Below are 24,405 nucleotides of genomic sequence, written 5' to 3'. Positions count from 1 at the left end.
GGGACCGCATTTCAGAACATAAACTGTCCATAGAGCACGAATGTACAGCAGCGGTAATCGAAATACATTCTGATACAATTACACAGTTGAGCCTTTTGCTTCTGTTGAGTGTATATGGGTTCAGGTTAAATTTTCTCCATTATTGTCTGAGTGTTCAACATTTGTTTACAAATCTCTTTTAAATGAAGGGTTTAAGGACAACTTCGCACAAGTAATGTCGACCAGGGCCGCCCTTAGGCAGATTGGACCGATTTTGACAAATCGGGCCCCGGGCTCACAGAGACCGCGCGCGTTAGGAATTTGTAAAACTAAATATAGAGAGAGCATGTAATTTTAAAGCGAAGGAAGAACATTTTCAATTCAATATCATATAACAATTCTTTAAATTTTATTTGTAAATGGCGTGATCATGGCCCACGCGCAAATCCAGGGAGCCCAGCCAAAAGGATGTAATCGGGATCAGCGTTTTCTAAGTCCGTTCCTGATGTCGGCATATGGAAATATTTTATTTGAATAGTTGATATTAGTATTAATCTTATTATCAGTTGACAGTCGAAGAGAAGGAGAAAGTTCAAAGGAGACGAGAACAGAACAGAATGGCGGCAAGAAGATGCCGCGAGAAGCAGAATACACTGGGCACGAAACTGTAGAAGGTAAACTAAAACAAAATTTAAATGAACAAACAAAAAACATAGAATTTCTTGGATAGTCTTTGTAGAGTCTTTAATGGACATAAGGGAAAAGAAAAGCAGGTAACATAAACTCGAATTTGGGTATGATCCAAATTTGTAAGGGAAACATTTGTTGAAACATGTACGCCGACTAGGATTGCAGAAACAAAGCTCAACATTAAGCAAGTTAAGCAGAGATTTACCTCTATAGACAAAAGCTTGAAATGTAAGATTTAGCTTGAACATATGCAAGAGAATGAAAGATGAAACACTTTTAGAATATTCCAAAATTATTGTATTGGGGTAAAGTTGACGAAATAAATACCATTACATATACACTAGCGATTACGTACAAAGAAATCGGATTCGTAAATATAAATTTCCTTCTCGCGTTTTGATGCCTGGCGAAATACCATTTGTTGTTGTTGTGGATGTTGTTGTTGGGTTTAACGCTTTTTTTCAGCACTAGATATGCTATGCATGGCGGCGAGTATTAATGGTGGAGGAAGAACCCTGGAAAACCCCGGGAAGAACCACCGACCCACGAGAAGCTACTGGCAAGCTTTCTCACATACCCACATTGGCCGAATCCTAGACACGAACCCACGCATACAGAGGTGAGATGGCAGTGATCCGTAACAGAGAGCGCTTTAGACCACTCGGCGACTCGGGGACCTGAAATACCATTTGCTAACAGCGCATAATCCTGATGCTTCTGAATCTGTCTGTGCTGATGCTGCTGATTTTATTATTATTATTATTATTATTATTATTATTATTATTAGTAGTAGTAGTAGTAGTAGTAGTAGTAGTAGCAGTAGTAGTAGAATGCAATAAAATATATATATTTACACCATTCCTTTCAGGAAACACAGACACTTGAATCTAACAACACATCCTTGAAAAATCAAATACGAGAGCTAAGGAAAGAAAAGGAAATTCTTTGGAGGCAGCTTCAGTCACACCTGTCCGTTTGTCCTAACGTCACTGACCCCTATATGCAGCCAAGTTTCCAATCGTGACGTTTATGGAAGCGGATTTTCAGGAGTATGGGGACCCTCATAGAGATAAGGCTTTCTGGAGCAAGTATATGTTTTGTCCATTATATAATTACTCAGATTAACTCAGTCGGTATCCAGGTCCCATTTAAACGAAAAAATATTCCTCGGCATCAGCCACTGAGATGAATAAAAGAGGACAAAATATGAGGTTCAAACGGTTGCGATCTTTGTACAATGGCTGATTTTCTCGTTCATATATATATATATATATATATATATATATATATATATATATATATATATATATATATATATGTATATATATATATATATATATATATATATATATATATATATATATATATATATATACACACACATATATATATATATATATATATATATATATATATATATATATATATATATATATATATATATATATATATATATACAACTTAAGGAACGGAGAGAGATGTTGTTGTACTTTATTTAACGCCGATTATGTGACATGCTATTTTTAAAGGATTAAACGTGATGTAATAAAATAAAAACCCTTACATTTTCTATACACATGTATATTTTACTAAAGCTTTGTACTGGTATATAGTAAGATCTACAGGAACATACGGGTGACGTTTTTTAATATTTAGATATGTTGTATATGAAGCTATTCGTAGCATGATATATATTTTTGTAACATGTTTTCTTTAATGAGTTTATATGGCTTGCATTTTGTGGAGACATTGTTGACTGATGTTTAATATAGTAATCAATTTGGCGTTGGTTTGTGTTTGCGTCATTACTTCAGTCAATACCGCAATGTTAAGATAGAGCGTCTCGACAAGAAGAGATTTTCTTGTTGATTTGTTTTTTTTGCGATGTACAAAAGTCCTATCATTTTCTATGTAGACAAGTTTTCTCTTAACTTTTATATGACGTACGATCCATGTGGTTTAACTTTTGGTATATTTTATTTCATAAGAAATGTTCTAATGTCAAAACGCAATGAAAAGTTAATAATTTTGTTTTGCTTTATAAATTTAACTGTACTCAGATATTATAAAACCATGAGAATATTTGTTTGGGCACTTTTAATTGCCTGTAATCTTTTTGAATGTATGCATGTATGTATGTATGTATGTATGTATGTATGCATGCATGCATGCATGTATGTATGTATGTATGTATGTATGCATACATGCATGCATGTATGTATGTATGTATGTATGTATGTATGCATGTATGTATGTTACATGTAATAATTCGATGATTTAATATATTAACCTGTATTTTCATGGTAAAAATATTATATATAACATGACGTAATAGGTCATTTTCTTATAGTTCATTTTACATATCATGAATTGAAATTTAGAAAGATTTCATTACTATCGTGAAGGACTGGTTCAGTTTGTTTTGTTTTTGGTTGCATTACATTTTCAGGAAAATAACTTTCAATTAACCCTTTAATTTGCTGGTGTTTCTAATATTCAGGAATGTCTGTTGTATTATAGTAATATTTTGTGGTCTGTGCAGTGTTCTGCAAGCTTGGAACCCATTGTATGGTGCATATGAACGTGAGAAGTGTCGATGATGTTTTTACTTTTTCAATATAGTTAAACGTATGCGGTGATATGGAAATGTATTGGGAATTTTGTTGTTTTTATATAACGGCCTGTTTAATACGAAATGGATGTCATTATGACCTCTATCGTTTGTAATTATTGTCCATTATTCAACACACTTGTTTTATTGTTATTAATGTCGTGTTATATTAACATAATGGTTTCCTTTTCTCCTAAAGCTGATGATAGAATATCTTTCAAAGCGAGGTTGAAAACCAAAATCATATGTGGTTCCGGATGTTCGAAAACACATGATATGAATGTTTATTGGTTTGTTTCCTTTGACAGTTTTAAGAAGTTAATTCTTAAATTTAGAGTATAAGATGAAGTTGCACGTTTTCAAACCATTTTTACATTATTGTTGTAATTCCATTAAACTTTTAAAATCTGGGCCAAAATACTTTGTGGTGTTTCTGTATATATATATATATATATATATATATATATATATATATATATATATATATATATATATATATATATCTGCAATGTTCCAGGTCATTCTAGAATTTCCAATTTCAAATTGATACTCAAGCAAACAGGTTTTAATCATCCCACGCATCCGAATTTCTTGTCTAAAGATCCATACTCTTTGTATCAAAGTCATTTGGTAGGTGTTAACTAATCTCATTAGTCTGCATTCCTTAATTTGAAGAGGCGATTTAAATAGCCATTGTCTCATCTTCTGTTTACCTTCAATGATTAAAGTCAACATAATCCGACACAATAACATCAATAATATTTGCAGAGCACTCACCCCCACTCCCTTCATAATGCGTGTCGTTGATTTAAAACTGGATAAAGGTCATCAGACCCTATTCAGGCCTATGAAACCTCAGTAGACAGGTACTTCAAATTTAGTCCTGTTTACATACAGTAATAAAGACACCTTTCTTACATCCAAACATGCTTTCCTTGATAAAAAGGAAGAAGTCCTAAAAACTAGGTCGGAACTCGATCAAATCTTTAAATCCCTATCTGGGAATATACATATCCAATTGGGTCTTGTTGTACATATGTACATACATATAATTGTTACAGTACGGTGTTACAGAAGGTACATGGACGATGGACAGACAACATGAACCCAGTATATGTTAAAGATCGCGACTGCTGTTACGACTCTATGGTGTGTGTATGTATGCGGGTGCGTGTGCGTGCGTGCGTATGTGTGTGTTTGTTTGTGTGATTTGGACTTTTAACGTAGCTTTAACAATGTTTCAGTCACATACGATGTCTGCAGTGTAGCAGTTTATAGTGATGTTTAACACTGGGGAATCATTCCACAGGCATATAGCACCATGCCCCACCAAGTCACACTATCCCGACACCAGGCCAACCAGTCCTAACACTAACCCCTTAATGCTGAGCGCCTAGCGAGGCAGCTGTTAGTATAAGTTTTTAGTATACCTCGGCCGGTGTTCGAACCCGCGACGTACCGCATCTGAGGCGGAAGCTCTAACCACTAGGCCACCAGAGCTGTACGACTCTAGGATCTTAAATTAAGTAACAGAAAAACCAAAACTAACAAATTTAGTAACATTAAACACATAATTTATTTTCAACGATTGCAAAATTAAAATTTAAAACGGAAAGTATATTATTTGGAATAAAATCCCAAATAATCACAAACATTCTATCACACGTTCAAAAGTTCAGAATTAATTCCAGATTTGAATGTGCTGATGTGGCACTAGTCTTAATATAATCCAGAATGTTCTTCAATGAATGCACCAAAATATAGTGAATTTAGACCAAACTGTCAACGAGTACTTTGTAATTTCAAACAATAACTTGTAAAAACTAATTTCTGTCAAATTATAACTGAAAATAACTAAACATTTTTGAACAAAGACTAGTGTTAAAAAAGAAATGAAATAATACTGATTCCTTCAAACCTATATACAGATTGTCACTCGACGTACGTAACAAAAAATTGCACTGCAAATGGATCCTTTTAAATGGGATTTTCCATCAAATTTGTTAACAAAGTCAGGTTTGTTTACTGAAATGTTTGTAAATGACATAAAATACACCATGTAAACCGTGTTTTGTTTTCTTCCAAGGGAATAATCAATGTCCTAAACTTAAATCTAAGTACGTGTGATGCGTACAAAATAAAAACATTATCTTAAAATAAAATATACAATTATATACAAAAATTAGATATGTAATATGCTATTTACAAATGATTATTACAAGCAAAACTCATGGCCACAACGTAAACACACAATACGTATATACATAATACTGCAATAGAAAGGAAAGACGATTTCAACAGGGCTCAGTTTAAATATAGCTGCTGTTAGGGAAAATTGTTTCTGATCCTAACTGGAATGAATGTTTGGCCTTTGTAACTATCCAAACTGAAGTTGCCAGTTATATATATATATATATATATATATATATATATATATATATATATATATATATATATATATATATATATATATATGTATATCAATACTAACTGTTTATGGCGTGAGGTTGATTGACCCACATTACCAAACATCATAAGCTGATGAATATATATTTTGATATAAAAAAAAACATGCTTCGACAACTTAACTGATCACAGCTTATGTAATATAGTATGCGTACTCTTTCCATCTCCACCGGCCAATTTCACAAATTCAGCCTAAAATGTTTTACCAGCAGACGTCAATATATCACGTACCGCAACCCGCTGTAATGCATATGAAGAAAATCGCCTGGATCGAACGGAGTTAGCAGGAGAAAATAGGACGAGGAGTTCATGAATATAAAATAAGCAGCAGACCGATATTGAATCAAGGATTGTTTTATGTATACAATTATCCCTCCACCAGTAATATCATGCCACGACCACATATAATGCCAGAACTGAATTAAAATCATTCGTTACACTCATCCACGCACACAAAGACACATATAACGTTAACGTTAACCTAACCGTTATATAATGATAATTTGTGAGATGCAGTTCTCAAAATGTATGAAGAATTTCCTTACTCATAAAGAAGATCAACTATATTGACTCTTCACATTTAAACGCCATCATGAACACTGTAAAGACACCATTGATAGGCTTACACATTCCCTTTGATCTACTTTCTATGTATCCCATGACAAACATAAAAGTATGACCTACGTTCTATGTAGCCCATGACAAACATACAAGTAACTAAATGACCGAAACTAATCTGGGATAATAAACGAATCCCTTCTATAAGGAGCATTTTCCGCTGCTAATACGATACGTTATCATACGGGACTTCACGGTCAATGCTACATCTGCTTGTATATTTGTATAGACGAATCAAAACATCGGACGACACAATATAAAATGATAGGCAACTGGGGAAAAGAGTGCAAAGATCTGATTAGTCGATGTGTCTCCCACCGTCCGCCTCAGCTGGCGGTTTTAAATTGTATGGTGAAGAGACATTATGTTGTCAATAACCATTAGCTTATTTAATATGATTGTAATGTGGAATGATCTGAATGTCATCGTAACGATTACACCAAAGTCAATGTCTTTATTTAAATCTTATATTGTGTATTTCCTTCACGTGACCATCTTTATAGAACGAATGTATTACAACACTACGGAAATAAGTATTGCCCAGTAAACTATTTTAGGATAATATACCAAAGAGACTATTTACTGATAAGGTTGATTGATTCATTAACAATTTGCTTTCTCATCTCATTTCCATCTTCATTTTCTAAATTATTAAGAATTCTAACAAAATTAGTCATTGCATACTCTAAACGATTTGAATAGCAGAAGGTGAGTTGCTATCAACATTCGATCTATTTTCAATCATTTCTTTGTATCAAAAACATTCTAAACAACAATCATAATAAATGCTGAACGAATGATATAATAATGATATATTTCTAGCTCTCTCAGAGAATAAAGTGAAAAGAATATTACAATCACTAACTGAGGCAGTAGATTATTAAATCGAATAGGTAGATCCACTTAAAAAAACTACGAAAAACAATGTTCTAGTGTGAATGAGAGGCGATTCGAAGTTAATGGTTGCTACATGAATGAAGGGGCTGTTTCTCTCTTGCAATGGAACTATTATCTAACGCATGAAATGGTAAGAGAAACAGGGCCTGAGAGACGCATCGAAAACAAGTAATGATGCTTATGGATGAAATGAACCGTCTTTCATTATTCGTTTGATCTCAATCAGAACGAAAACACCGTAAGCTGTCATTGTTAGACCGTCTTGAATAAATAACATGCCATTAACTTTATACACATGTATTGCTTCCTTAATAAGGATCAGCTATCGTTGTATGCTTATTTATATATTATCTGTTTATCGTGGGTATATGTGGAGCTTTAGATACTTTTGAACGAGACTGTTGCAAATTATACACTCTTGCCTCCTTTAATTATATTTCACGACATATATACAAGGAAATACAGATTAAGATGTACGCGACACGCAATCTAATTTAGTTTTAAAATAATTTATATTTGGAACTCAGTATTCATGTAACATGACACAATGAACTAAATTGTTTTGCTGTTCGTTATTTTTCATCGCTAATGTGACTTTTGAGTAAGGTTTGCGTATATTATAAAATAATAACCATTGCCGTTCTTTCCTAACTACACAAATTTTACTATTGTTTTCGTTTTGTCACTAGGATGGAATGCAATACTGGTGATTAAGTATTGGGGGAGTTTGTGTATCAAGTTAACTGTAAAATGGCATATTTACTTTTGTTGTTTTCAATTCAACGAGCTTTATAATGCATGGTTATACCGAGCCTGCGATAATATAAGCTTGACATACTTATCACGTTGGTCCATATACGTATTCGGTCGTACATACGATTACGCGCCAGACTGAAGCATGTTTTCAACAAATTTTAATGTTAAAACATTTTGACGTCTAGCTAAAGGAAAGACAGTCTGAAAAGCCTCTTTTTCAATATGACACATTTAAATACTACAATATTCTATGAAAAGTTTAATTTCATGGTGTCAGTGTACTATTCTGTTTCCTATTATTAACCTATTTGAAATATTGAGGTAATGTGAACATTAATTGGGAACATACTCTTGCATAATTTAAGGTGTCTTGAATGTGAAGTGTCTCTAATTATGAACTTCATAGATTTGTTGTTGGTTTTATGGGTATAATGACATATTTCAGCATGATAGGTTAAATATGACCTTGTCAAAGGTCATCATAACCTGTTCCGATAGTTTAAACCCCAGAAGTCATATAAAGTTTTACAAAGACAACGGTTTGTCAGTTTTATTTGTTTATCTTGTCCATGTTTTGTATTTGCCTTTGGAAAATACTCATTAAGAGTCGAAAGCGCCTAGGCTAGCTAGATACTAGCTTTGCACTGTTCGTAGTCAGTTTATTACAGATAGATAGATAGGTAGGTAGATAGATAAATAGTTAGATATAAAGATAGATAGATAGATAGATAGATAGATAGATAGATAGATAGTTATATAGATAGATAGAACGATAGATAACTTCACATGAACTCAGTCAAAATATAAATTTTTGATGAGTCCACGTCATTCCACCTCTTTATGGTTGTCTTGAGAACGGATGACAAGACCGACGAAGAAATGGTCTTCAGTGGAACACTAATCGACAGAGTTTTGGACTCACTCAATCCGAACAAGTATTACACAATGAATTTATCGGGTGTTTTGCGTCAATCAATGGGAACGTTGGAGGATATGTGGTGTTGCTTACTCAGGATGAATAAAAGAGCATTTATACCATCAACATTGTAAAAGCGATTTACAGCTAAAGCACAACACACACTGCTGAGTTAAAGACCAATCTGTTGTGTTTGAATTCGCAAGCAGTATATTCATATAGATGGCCAAACAGTATCACGGTACCAATTGTTTTTCCATTTACCACAATGCTAATGCTTTGAGAAATACATATACTTTCTATCCAACCTCATCATGCATGTCACACAGTCATAGAGAACAATGCTAGATTATCAATTTGACAAGGACAAATCCAGGTACTCCATTGCATTTAAGAGAGATAACTCTGCTGGAACAAGACATGGGTGAGAGTTATCTAGTCACAACAGACATAGTTTCAGCCATGTCTACCACATTTAAAACAAAAATCATAAAAATATGATCTAGATATGAATTAACATAATCTCACATGTTGCCAAGAGGCACAACTTTTTTTATAAGCCTAACAGAAAATACAACTCATACATAATCCACCAATTACAGCTAGTGTTTTTTCTTTATTTCTGAATGCAATGTTCCCTAAACTTTCAGCTCCACCCACCTGGACTTGCGTAATTGGAACAGTTATACCTAAAGAAAACCTTACAGTTTCCAATAATCGGTGAAATAGTTCAGGACCGGATAAGTAACAAATGTACTTAGTCTCACTCGTGAAAAACAATTTTTTGAAGTACTATGCTATGTCTTATATGAATGTGTATAGAAATGTCATTGAGCTGTTTGAACTCTTGTTTTCATACTTTTGCTTCACTAGCAAAATCACCTTTTGAAATAAAATGAATTCTTTTAACTATGCGTTGTGTCTAATTCATATCAGCTCTTTTTGAACTTCACATGGGTGATATGGAATAAATCACATTATATCATATTATGTAATAACTAGGTCAAAGGTCAATGTACCAAATAGTATTTACCTTTCCTACTTCAAAAAGTGCAATTCACCTAAAAGAAAGGATTTTATATTTGTTTCGTGGATGCAGAACTTAACATTAGAGACTGATGGACATGACCCAATCTTATTATAAAGTATAAGCTTTGAACACTTTACACTGTCTGCAGATACATGAGGTCCCTAATCCCCAGTCCTCACGCAAAGGTCTACCTACCTATCTTCTTTTAACACAAATAGAAAGCTTACCCCCTTTGTGTTGTGAATAAAATTGATTCAGTAAGCCAATCAGTCACCAAATTTAGTAGATCACAGCTTCTAAGTGGTTAGGTTGGATTGGGGGTAAAATATGGGGAATAAAATACAGAAAAATGCCAAATCTAAACAATAAGTACAGCGCGTCAAATAGAGTTAAAAACAGGAAAGTGTGTATGTAAAAGGGAGATATAGCTGATGATAAAGGAATTAAAGGAGACAAAAGCAGCAATTAGAAAAATTAGAAGTGAAAGTTTGATGACCTTACCTTGGACAATATATGGAGGCAGTGCCCCATAGATCAAAGGACAGCGCGAACGCCCCTGTACTAAAACATCCTTTACAGGCACCAACATTTCAGATGAAGTGGTGTTCATTCCGATCTAATATAAAAGGGTGAATAATGTAGATAATATAGATGCATACGATTTATCTTTCTCATACATAAGAAATAAATAATAATATGCAAAAAAAAAAATACCTAAACCAAACAAAACATGCTTTATCAGATTTTTTAACTTGTAAACTTTACTGTAAGAAATTATTAAGTTGCTTCTACTTTTATTTGCATCAAGACTGAGGGCTAATACAATACTTCACAAATCTTCTCTTTATTTTCATGACCAATCACTGAAAATGTGAGTTTTTATTTCTTGAAATGTTATGTCTGGTGTAAGAGAGATAATTGAATAGTATACATAGGGTGTGATATTTTTAATTACTCCAAAATATTATCCGTGTAATATAGATAAGTTCATGAACACATGTATTAACTTCAATGCAATTAAATTATCCAAAAATACATTACTGATAAAGTGAGAACCTAATATTCAGGCTTCTGTATGTAGCGGAGACCTCAAGATTGATGTAATTATGCTTTGTGATATGATGTGACTTTATTGTATCACATATTTACTGTTTTCTACAGTGCCGTAGATATGGTCCCATGAAAGGTTCTTGCGATGGGATGGAAAGTTTGAAAAACAGTGTGGACTTGAATAGAAGGAATGGGTCATCTGTGACTAATATGGTTATCAGGAATGTTAACCTAATATGGAAATTCCACAAGAACAGCTGGACAGAGATAAATAGAATTAATTGAAAGTCAATAGTAAGTTATAATTGGGCTTATAAAAGTGTCAATGGGAAATGGTGACTTAAAGAAACTGCTCTTGTCTGTTGGCATTCCCTGCTTCTTCAACAAAAGGGAATGCAGAAGAACTCTAAATAAACTGCATGAACAATTTCAAGGCAGGAAAGTGTACAAAAAATTGACAATTAGAGAAGGACAATTAAAATCAAAGTGGGAAGGAATACCATATCTTTAATAAATTGCCTAACATTATTCATGCCAGAACATCCTACATGGTACAAGTGATCTATCTACAGGTGTACTTTGAATGTTCTCTATCCTGGTTTATGGCATGCCTTACAAGGAACAAGATAGTTGTTTCGTACACATGATTTTTCATTTTTTGCATGTAAAATATTCAATATTTGGCCAAAGGAACTATATTATGTTTACATAGCTTATTTTGTTGCATGTATTCCAGTCTAGAAGCTGACAACACAGACATAAAGGCATCAGGCAACACAAGTCTATATCTGTCATAGCTATAGTTATCAAAAGTCCCCATCCAAAGCCAACTTGTGCTATTTTCTGAAGATTTCATACATGTTATTCTTAAAAGACTTTTAATATTTTACCAGAACTGTTCAGCATCCATTTGTTTTCCTACATCACAACTAGTACAGTTCATAATTGCCGCCCACATGTATCCGTTTCTATGGATACAATGTGAGCCTGTTCTTCCCTTTAGGTATCACGGTACCAATTGTTTTTCCATATACCTCAATACTAATGTTTTGTGAAATAAATATACTTTCTGTCCTACATCAGCATGCATGTCACACACTGTCATAGAGACCAATGCTAGATTGTCAATTTGACAAGGACAAAACCAGGTACTCCATTGCATTTAAGAGAGATAACTCTGCTGGAACTAGACAGGGGTAAGAGTTATCTCGTCACAACAGACTGAGTTTCAGCCATGTATACCATATTTTAAAAAAATAGTAAAAAATACAAAATATGATCTAGATATGAACTAACATAATCTCACATGTTGCCAAGAGGCGCAACGTTTTTTTTTAAGCCTAACAGAAAGTACAACTCTTACTTAATGCACCAATCACAGCTATCATTTTTCTTTATTTCTGAATGCAATGTTCCCTACACTTTAAGCTCCACCCACATGGACTTGCGCAATTGGTACCGTTATACCTGCTGCTACGATTACGCACTCGATAATATCTTATGCTCCTAAGAATCTATTGGATTTGGATTTCTGAAGATGTTCTGTCATCGCATGAGTTTTGACAGCTCATCCTACTGCACAACCTTAGCCAGTATAAGACATTTAAAAGAACAAGAAAGAACAGTCAGTGAGATTTATATGTGGATAAGAACATTCTTTTGTACAAGAATGGTGAAGAGAGTGAAGGTACCTGAAAAGTCTGAACCCGCGAGTCTGATACATAGTTCTTGATGAACTGAAGCATATATGATCGTTGAAGGAAGCATATTTCATCAATCACAAGAGACATTCCATGAAAGCAACTACTACTACTACTAAATAAGCTAGCAGCAGGAACAGCAGCAGTGTGACTCTGATGAAAGAAAGTTGAAGTAATCGTTTCTAATCAAAAGCTACTATTTATGGTCACTAATATCACTCAGCAAAAGGTGATTCCTAATCATATCTAAACTGAAAACCAAACCCCACAAAAGAAAGGGAGTGTGTCTTCTTCTTCTTCTTCTTCTTTGTCTTCTTACTACTACTACTACTATTACTACTTCTACTATAAATAATAATAATAATAATAATCATAATAATAATAATAATAATGATAATAATAATACATGTCAATCACTTCTCTTTTTTTCTTTGAAAGAGTATTCTTCTCTTTTTCTATTTCTAGAATCTTCTATTTCTCCTTTTCCTCCTTCATCTCTTTCGCTGTCCTTGCTCTTGATACGCATAACACTTGTGGCTTTTGCTTCTGGGCCTCGGTTTTCAGTTCTTACAATAACTAATTTTTTTTTATGCGTTATTAACATTGTATTTCCCAATGACCTTCATCTTGACAGAGATTAAAAGAAACTTCACTTTTATATCGAGATTAGTTCTGAGTTCCAACATAGGTTTTGTTTAACTTTTTGTCATATTGAATAACATGCTCTGGATATCTGAGCAGATGCGTGATTTTTATTGCGCCTCAATCTTCACGTGTCTAAAGTATAACAAGAGTTCAATGATATCATCGTTTTGCTCTGATCTCTAACTGGTCTGTGTAAAGAGAGAATATAAGTTAGGAAAAGGGAGATGCACTAGTTAATATAAAGTAAGGTTACGGTATTAGTACAAGTATTCATCTAGCCATAACACCTTCCCCCATCCACAAAATACAATGCCAAAACTGAAATCCTAAACCATTCGTTACACAGTATTCAGGCAGGCACACGCAGACGTACATAACTTTAATTGACTGTTTGATGACGATTATGTGTGAAATATTGTTTTGGACAAGGACATATACAAAATACAGATTTGCAAAGCATACAATCATTCAAACATTACAAACAAACAATACAAATTAAATATAAATAACAAATGACAAAAATCTTACTAACATTTTATATATTTTCAGTTGACAACGGTCAGGAAGATTCGCCGGGGCGAGGTGGATTTGGTTTTAAGCATCGGGAAATGCCACGAGTTGAAATGACGCTGAGACAACTATTGTAACTGTTCAAATAGGTTTCGTAAGATGAAACAATGCAGAAATCGGTTCATTCAGAAAGCGCAGAAATCTGAGGAATTACTCAGATCTCGATGGGTGTGAATTAAATAAGTGCCGTTAGACAAATCTAATTTTGCCTGACTAAGCTAAATAAGGGGTAGGTTTCCCGGCTGAAATTTCATGTTTTATAAATGTTATTCATCCCGAAATCAGCCAGTCTAGCTCGGACCGTGATTCATGGAAAATACCATGTATTTTGTCTAGTTAAATAAAAGTCCAAGGGACGAGTCTTGGAAGTCTTCAAAGATGATTCTGAAAAATGGGAAAAATAGAACAAGGGAAAGAGTAGACGGGAGCCATGTTGTAGCTGAGACCACTACGAAGCTGGATGCAAGAAAGAGAACATTGTGGGCCGCATCACATGAGGAGTCAGAGTGATAAATCAACCCCAACCAACTAACGGTGTTGAATCTGGAGTGACCCGCAAACAGTCATATGTGTGTAAGCGGAACTGTCAATTGCATTTTGTAGAAACGTTTTGGTTAATTTTAGTCTACAAAACTAACAAGAGTGTAAACGATTTAGTAACAGAGATAGCAGACTATTTGTTCAAAGAAAAATGCAATGTAGCACTATATATATATCTGTGTGTGTGTGTGTGTGTGTGTGTGTGTGTGTGATCAATAAGCAAAGCAGTAAATGAAGGTAAAATCAAGCACGATGAGTTAATTTGGATCTTGAGGAGTAAATAAGAAGAAGTAATTCCCCTGTTAAAACTGAAAGTTACATGACAATGGACTGTCCTCCTGAGGGAAACAAATTCACAATCCTATTGATATAATAATTAATTCTCAATGGGTGTAGGCCAAATACCCGTTTGTTTGGTGGGTATCACACCATGGTGATTAAGTATTAGGGGAGTTTGTGTATCAAGTTAACTGTAAAATGGCATATTTACTTTTGTTGTTTTCAATTCAACGAGCTTTATAATGCATGGTTATATCGAGCCTGAGATAATATAAGCTTGACATACTTATCACGTTGGTCCATATACGTATTCGGTCGTACATACGATTACGCGCCAGACTGAAGCATGTTTTCAACAAATTTTAATGTTAAAACATTTTGACGTCTAGCTAAAGGAAAGACAGTCTGAAAAGCCTCTTTTTCAATATGACACATTTAAATACTACAATATTCTATGAAAAGTTTAATTTCATGGTGTCAGTGTACTATTCTGTTTCCTATTATTAACCTATTTGAAATATTGAGGTAATGTGAACATTAATTGGGAACATACTCTTGCATAATTTAAGGTGTCTTGAATGTGAAGTGTCTCTAATTATGAACTTCATAGATTTGTTGTTGGTTTTATGGGTATAATGACATATTTCAGCATGATAGGTTAAATATGACCTTGTCAAAGGTCATCATAACCTGTTCCGATAGTTTAAACCCCAGAAGTCATATAAAGTTTTACAAAGACAACGGTTTGTCAGTTTTATTTGTTTATCTTGTCCATGTTTTGTATTTGCCTTTGGAAAATACTCATTAAGAGTCGAAAGCGCCTAGGCTAGCTAGATACTAGCTTTGCACTGTTCGTAGTCAGTTTATTACAGATAGATAGATAGGTAGGTAGATAGATAAATAGTTAGATATAAAGATAGATAGATAGATAGATAGATAGATAGATAGATAGATAGTTATATAGATAGATAGAACGATAGATAACTTCACATGAACTCAGTCAAAATATAAATTTTTGATGAGTCCACGTCATTCCACCTCTTTATGGTTGTCTTGAGAACGGATGACAAGACCGACGAAGAAATGGTCTTCAGTGGAACACTAATCGACAGAGTTTTGGACTCACTCAATCCGAACAAGTATTACACAATGAATTTATCGGGTGTTTTGCGTCAATCAATGGGAACGTTGGAGGATATGTGGTGTTGCTTACTCAGGATGAATAAAAGAGCATTTATACCATCAACATTGTAAAAGCGATTTACAGCTAAAGCACAACACACACTGCTGAGTTAAAGACCAATCTGTTGTGTTTGAATTCGCAAGCAGTATATTCATATAGATGGCCAAACAGTATCACGGTACCAATTGTTTTTCCATTTACCACAATGCTAATGCTTTGAGAAATACATATACTTTCTATCCAACCTCATCATGCATGTCACACAGTCATAGAGAACAATGCTAGATTATCAATTTGACAAGGACAAATCCAGGTACTCCATTGCATTTAAGAGAGATAACTCTGCTGGAACAAGACATGGGTGAGAGTTATCTAGTCACAACAGACATAGTTTCAGCCATGTCTACCACATTTAAAACAAAAATCATAAAAATATGATCTAGATATGAATTAACATAATCTCACATGTTGCCAAGAGGCACAACTTTTTTTATAAGCCTAACAGAAAATACAACTCATACATAATCCACCAATTACAGCTAGTGTTTTTTCTTTATTTCTGAATGCAATGTTCCCTAAACTTTCAGCTCCACCCACCTGGACTTGCGTAATTGGAACAGTTATACCTAAAGAAAACCTTACAGTTTCCAATAATCGGTGAAATAGTTCAGGACCGGATAAGTAACAAATGTACTTAGTCTCACTCGTGAAAAACAATTTTTTGAAGTACTATGCTATGTCTTATATGAATGTGTATAGAAATGTCATTGAGCTGTTTGAACTCTTGTTTTCATACTTTTGCTTCACTAGCAAAATCACCTTTTGAAATAAAATGAATTCTTTTAACTATGCGTTGTGTCTAATTCATATCAGCTCTTTTTGAACTTCACATGGGTGATATGGAATAAATCACATTATATCATATTATGTAATAACTAGGTCAAAGGTCAATGTACCAAATAGTATTTACCTTTCCTACTTCAAAAAGTGCAATTCACCTAAAAGAAAGGATTTTATATTTGTTTCGTGGATGCAGAACTTAACATTAGAGACTGATGGACATGACCCAATCTTATTATAAAGTATAAGCTTTGAACACTTTACACTGTCTGCAGATACATGAGGTCCCTAATCCCCAGTCCTCACGCAAAGGTCTACCTACCTATCTTCTTTTAACACAAATAGAAAGCTTACCCCCTTTGTGTTGTGAATAAAATTGATTCAGTAAGCCAATCAGTCACCAAATTTAGTAGATCACAGCTTCTAAGTGGTTAGGTTGGATTGGGGGTAAAATATGGGGAATAAAATACAGAAAAATGCCAAATCTAAACAATAAGTACAGCGCGTCAAATAGAGTTAAAAACAGGAAAGTGTGTATGTAAAAGGGAGATATAGCTGATGATAAAGGAATTAAAGGAGACAAAAGCAGCAATTAGAAAAATTAGAAGTGAAAGTTTGATGACCTTACCTTGGACAATATATGGAGGCAGTGCCCCATAGATCAAAGGACAGCGCGAACGCCCCTGTACTAAAACATCCTTTACAGGCACCAACATTTCAGATGAAGTGGTGTTCATTCCGATCTAATATAAAAGGGTGAATAATGTAGATAATATAGATGCATACGATTTATCTTTCTCATACATAAGAAATAAATAATAATATGCAAAAAAAATACCTAAACCAAACAAAACATGCTTTATCAGATTTTTTAACTTGTAAACTTTACTGTAAGAAATTATTAAGTTGCTTCTACTTTTATTTGCATCAAGACTGAGGGCTAATACAATACTTCACAAATCTTCTCTTTATTTTCATGACCAATCACTGAAAATGTGAGTTTTTATTTCTTGAAATGTTATGTCTGGTGTAAGAGAGATAATTGAATAGTATACATAGGGTGTGATATTTTTAATTACTCCAAAATATTATCCGTGTAATATAGATAAGTTCATGAACACATGTATTAACTTCAATGCAATTAAATTATCCAAAAATACATTACTGATAAAGTGAGAACCTAATATTCAGGCTTCTGTATGTAGCGGAGACCTCAAGATTGATGTAATTATGCTTTGTGATATGATGTGACTTTATTGTATCACATATTTACTGTTTTCTACAGTGCCGTAGATATGGTCCCATGAAAGGTTCTTGCGATGGGATGGAAAGTTTGAAAAACAGTGTGGACTTGAATAGAAGGAATGGGTCATCTGTGACTAATATGGTTATCAGGAATGTTAACCTAATATGGAAATTCCACAAGAACAGCTGGACAGAGATAAATAGAATTAATTGAAAGTCAATAGTAAGTTATAATTGGGCTTATAAAAGTGTCAATGGGAAATGGTGACTTAAAGAAACTGCTCTTGTCTGTTGGCATTCCCTGCTTCTTCAACAAAAGGGAATGCAGAAGAACTCTAAATAAACTGCATGAACAATTTCAAGGCAGGAAAGTGTACAAAAAATTGACAATTAGAGAAGGACAATTAAAATCAAAGTGGGAAGGAATACCATATCTTTAATAAATTGCCTAACATTATTCATGCCAGAACATCCTACATGGTACAAGTGATCTATCTACAGGTGTACTTTGAATGTTCTCTATCCTGGTTTATGGCATGCCTTACAAGGAACAAGATAGTTGTTTCGTACACATGATTTTTCATTTTTTGCATGTAAAATATTCAATATTTGGCCAAAGGAACTATATTATGTTTACATAGCTTATTTTGTTGCATGTATTCCAGTCTAGAAGCTGACAACACAGACATAAAGGCATCAGGCAACACAAGTCTATATCTGTCATAGCTATAGTTATCAAAAGTCCCCATCCAAAGCCAACTTGTGCTATTTTCTGAAGATTTCATACATGTTATTCTTAAAAGACTTTTAATATTTTACCAGAACTGTTCAGCATCCATTTGTTTTCCTACATCACAACTAGTACAGTTCATAATTGCCGCCCACATGTATCCGTTTCTATGGATACAATGTGAGCCTGTTCTTCCCTTTAGGTATCACGGTACCAATTGTTTTTCCATATACCTCAATACTAATGTTTTGTGAAATAAATATACTTTCTGTCCTACATCAGCATGCATGTCACACACTGTCATAGAGACCAATGCTAGATTGTCAATTTGACAAGGACAAAACTAGGTACTCCATTGCATTTAAGAGAGATAACTCTGCTGGAACTAGACAGGGGTAAGAGTTATCTCGTCACAACAGACTGAGTTTCAGCCATGTATACCATATTTTAAAAAAATAGTAAAAAATACAAAATATGATCTAGATATGAACTAACATAATCTCACATGTTGCCAAGAGGCGCAACGTTTTTTTTTAAGCCTAACAGAAAGTACAACTCTTACTTAATGCACCAATCACAGCTATCATTTTTCTTTATTTCTGAATGCAATGTTCCCTACACTTTAAGCTCCACCCACATGGACTTGCGCAATTGGTACCGTTATACCTGCTGCTACGATTACGCACTCGATAATATCTTATGCTCCTAAGAATCTATTGGATTTGGATTTCTGAAGATGTTCTGTCATCGCATGAGTTTTGACAGCTCATCCTACTGCACAACCTTAGCCAGTATAAGACATTTAAAAGAACAAGAAAGAACAGTCAGTGAGATTTATATGTGGATAAGAACATTCTTTTGTACAAGAATGGTAAAGAGAGTGAAGGTACCTGAAAAGTCTGAACCCGCGAGTCTGATACATAGTTCTTGATGAACTGAAGCATATATGATCGTTGAAGGAAGCATATTTCATCAATCACAAGAGACATTCCATGAAAGCAACTACTACTACTACTAAATAAGCTAGCAGCAGGAACAGCAGCAGTGTGACTCTGATGAAAGAAAGTTGAAGTAATCGTTTCTAATCAAAAGCTACTATTTATGGTCACTAATATCACTCAGCAAAAGGTGATTCCTAATCATATCTAAACTGAAAACCAAACCCCACAAAAGAAAGGGAGTGTGTCTTCTTCTTCTTCTTCTTTGTCTTCTTACTACTACTACTACTATTACTACTTCTACTATAAATAATAATAATAATAATAATAATAACAATAATAATAATAATACATGTCAATCACTTCTCTTTTTTTCTTTGAAAGAGTATTCTTCTCTTTTTCTATTTCTAGAATCTTCTATTTCTCCTTTTCCTCCTTCATCTCTTTCGCTGTCCTTGCTCTTGATACGCATAACACTTGTGGCTTTTGCTTCTGGGCCTCGGTTTTCAGTTCTTACAATAACTAATTTCTTTTTATGCGTTATTAACATTGTATTTCCCAATGACCTTCATCTTGACAGAGATTAAAAGAAACTTCACTTTTATATCGAGATTAGTTCTGAGTTCCAACATAGGTTTTGTTTAACTTTTTGTCATATTGAATAACATGCTCTGGATCTCTGAGCAGATGCGTGATTTTTATTGCGCCTCAATCTTCACGTGTCTAAAGTATAACAAGAGTTCAATGATATCATCGTTTTGCTCTGATCTCTAACTGGTCTGTGTAAAGAGAGAATATAAGTTAGGAAAAGGGAGATGCACTAGTTAATATAAAGTAAGGTTACGGTATTAGTACAAGTATTCATCTAGCCATAACACCTTCCCCCATCCACAAAATACAATGCCAAAACTGAAATCCTAAACCATTCGTTACACAGTATTCAGGCAGGCACACGCAGACGTACATAACTTTAATTGACTGTTTGATGACGATTATGTGTGAAATATTGTTTTGGACAAGGACATATACAAAATACAGATTTGCAAAGCATACAATCATTCAAACATTACAAACAAACAATACAAATTAAATATAAATAACAAATGACAAAAATCTTACTAACATTTTATATATTTTCAGTTGATAACGGTCAGGAAGATTCGCCGGGGCGAGGTGGATTTGGTTTTAAGCATCGGGAAATGCCACGAGTTGAAATGACGCTGAGACAACTATTGTAACTGTTCAAATAGGTTTCGTAAGATGAAACAATGCAGAAATCGGTTCATTCAGAAAGCGCAGAAATCTGAGGAATTACTCAGATCTCGATGGGTGTGAATTAAATAAGTGCCGTTAGACAAATCTAATTTTGCCTGACTAAGCTAAATAAGGGGTAGGTTTCCCGGCTGAAATTTCATGTTTTATAAATGTTATTCATCCCGAAATCAGCCAGTCTAGCTCGGACCGTGATTCATGGAAAATACCATGTATTTTGTCTAGTTAAATAAAAGTCCAAGGGACGAGTCTTGGAAGTCTTCAAAGATGATTCTGAAAAATGGGAAAAATAGAACAAGGGAAAGAGTAGACGGGAGCCATGTTGTAGCTGAGACCACTACGAAGCTGGATGCAAGAAAGAGAACATTGTGGGCCGCATCACATGAGGAGTCAGAGTGATAAATCAACCCCAACCAACTAACGGTGTTGAATCTGGAGTGACCCGCAAACAGTCATTTGTGTGTAAGCGGAACTGTCAATTGCATTTTGTAGAAACGTTTTGGTTAATTTTAGTCTACAAAACTAACAAGAGTGTAAACGATTTAGTAACAGAGATAGCAGACTATTTGTTCAAAGAAAAATGCAATGTAGCACTATATATATATCTGTGTGTGTGTGTGTGTGTGTGTGTGTGTGTGTGTGATCAATAAGCAAAGCAGTAAATGAAGGTAAAATCAAGCACGATGAGTTAATTTGGATCTTGAGGAGTAAATAAGAAGAAGTAATTCCCCTGTTAAAACTGAAAGTTACATGACAATGGACTGTCCTCCTGAGGGAAACAAATTCACAATCCTATTGATATAATAATTAATTCTCAATGGGTGTAGGCCAAATACCCGTTTGTTTGGTGGGTATCACACCATGGTGATTAAGTATTAGGGGAGTTTGTGTATCAAGTTAACTGTAAAATGGCATATTTACTTTTGTTGTTTTCAATTCAACGAGCTTTATAATGCATGGTTATATCGAGCCTGAGATAATATAAGCTTGACATACTTATCACGTTGGTCCATATACGTATTCGGTCGTACATACGATTACGCGCCAGACTGAAGCATGTTTTCAACAAATTTTAATGTTAAAACATTTTGACGTCTAGCTAAAGGAAAGACAGTCTGAAAAGCCTCTTTTTCAATATGACACATTTAAATACTACAATATTCTATGAAAAGTTTAATTTCATGGTGTCAGTGTACTATTCTGTTTCCTATTATTAACCTATTTGAAATATTGAGGTAATGTGAACATTAATTGGGAACATACTCTTGCATAATTTAAGGTGTCTTGAATGTGAAGTGTCTCTAATTATGAACTTCATAGATTTGTTGTTGGTTTTATGGGTATAATGACATATTTCAGCATGATAGGTTAAATATGACCTTGTCAAAGGTCATCATAACCTGTTCCGATAGTTTAAACCCCAGAAGTCATATAAAGTTTTACAAAGACAACGGTTTGTCAGTTTTATTTGTTTATCTTGTCCATGTTTTGTATTTGCCTTTGGAAAATACTCATTAAGAGTCGAAAGCGCCTAGGCTAGCTAGATACTAGCTTTGCACTGTTCGTAGTCAGTTTATTACAGATAGATAGATAGGTAGGTAGATAGATAAATAGTTAGATATAAAGATAGATAGCTAGATAGATAGATAGATAGATAGATAGTTATATAGATAGATAGAACGATAGATAACTTCACATGAACTCAGTCAAAATATAAATTTTTGATGAGTCCACGTCATTCCACCTCTTTATGGTTGTCTTGAGAACGGATGACAAGACCGACGAAGAAATGGTCTTCAGTGGAACACTAATCGACAGAGTTTTGGACTCACTCAATCCGAACAAGTATTACACAATGAATTTATCGGGTGTTTTGCGTCAATCAATGGGAACGTTGGAGGATATGTGGTGTTGCTTACTCAGGATGAATAAAAGAGCATTTATACCATCAACATTGTAAAAGCGATTTACAGCTAAAGCACAACACACACTGCTGAGTTAAAGACCAATCTGTTGTGTTTGAATTCGCAAGCAGTATATTCATATAGATGGCCAAACAGTATCACGGTACCAATTGTTTTTCCATTTACCACAATGCTAATGCTTTGAGAAATACATATACTTTCTATCCAACCTCATCATGCATGTCACACAGTCATAGAGAACAATGCTAGATTATCAATTTGACAAGGACAAATCCAGGTACTCCATTGCATTTAAGAGAGATAACTCTGCTGGAACAAGACATGGGTGAGAGTTATCTAGTCACAACAGACATAGTTTCAGCCATGTCTACCACATTTAAAACAAAAATCAAAAAAATATGATCTAGATATGAATTAACATAATCTCACATGTTGCCAAGAGGCACAACTTTTTTTATAAGCCTAACAGAAAATACAACTCATACATAATCCACCAATTACAGCTAGTGTTTTTCTTTATTTCTGAATGCAATGTTCCCTAAACTTTCAGCTCCACCCACCTGGACTTGCGTAATTGGAACAGTTATACCTAAAGAAAACCTTACTGTTTCCAATAATCGGTGAAATAGTTCAGGACCGGATAAGTAACAAATGTACTTAGTCTCACTCGTGAAAAACAATTTTTTGAAGTACTATGCTATGTCTTATATGAATGTGTATAGAAATGTCATTGAGCTGTTTGAACTCTTGTTTTCATACTTTTGCTTCACTAGCAAAATCACCTTTTGAAATAAAATGAATTCTTTTAACTATGCGTTGTGTCTAATTCATATCAGCTCTTTTTGAACTTCACATGGGTGATATGGAATAAATCACATTATATCATATTATGTAATAACTAGGTCAAAGGTCAATGTACCAAATAGTATTTACCTTTCCTACTTCAAAAAGTGCAATTCACCTAAAAGAAAGGATTTTATATTTGTTTCGTGGATGCAGAACTTAACATTAGAGACTGATGGACATGACCCAATCTTATTATAAAGTATAAGCTTTGAACACTTTACACTGTCTGCAGATACATGAGGTCCCTAATCCCCAGTCCTCACGCAAAGGTCTACCTACCTATCTTCTTTTAACACAAATAGAAAGCTTACCCCCTTTGTGTTGTGAATAAAATTGATTCAGTAAGCCAATCAGTCACCAAATTTAGTAGATCACAGCTTCTAAGTGGTTAGGTTGGATTGGGGGTAAAATATGGGGAATAAAATACAGAAAAATGCCAAATCTAAACAATAAGTACAGCGCGTCAAATAGAGTTAAAAACAGGAAAGTGTGTATGTAAAAGGGAGATATAGCTGATGATAAAGGAATTAAAGGAGACAAAAGCAGCAATTAGAAAAATTAGAAGTGAAAGTTTGATGACCTTACCTTGGACAATATATGGAGGCAGTGCCCCATAGATCAAAGGACAGCGCGAACGCCCCTGTACTAAAACATCCTTTACAGGCACCAACATTTCAGA

The sequence above is a fragment of the Sinohyriopsis cumingii genome, unplaced genomic scaffold (assembly GCF_028554795.1).
Source record: "Sinohyriopsis cumingii isolate HCF-2022 unplaced genomic scaffold, ASM2855479v2 utg000229l, whole genome shotgun sequence".
In the NCBI taxonomy this organism is placed as follows: Eukaryota; Metazoa; Mollusca; class Bivalvia; order Unionida; family Unionidae; genus Sinohyriopsis; species Sinohyriopsis cumingii.
This window is presented reverse-complemented; position numbering follows the sequence as displayed.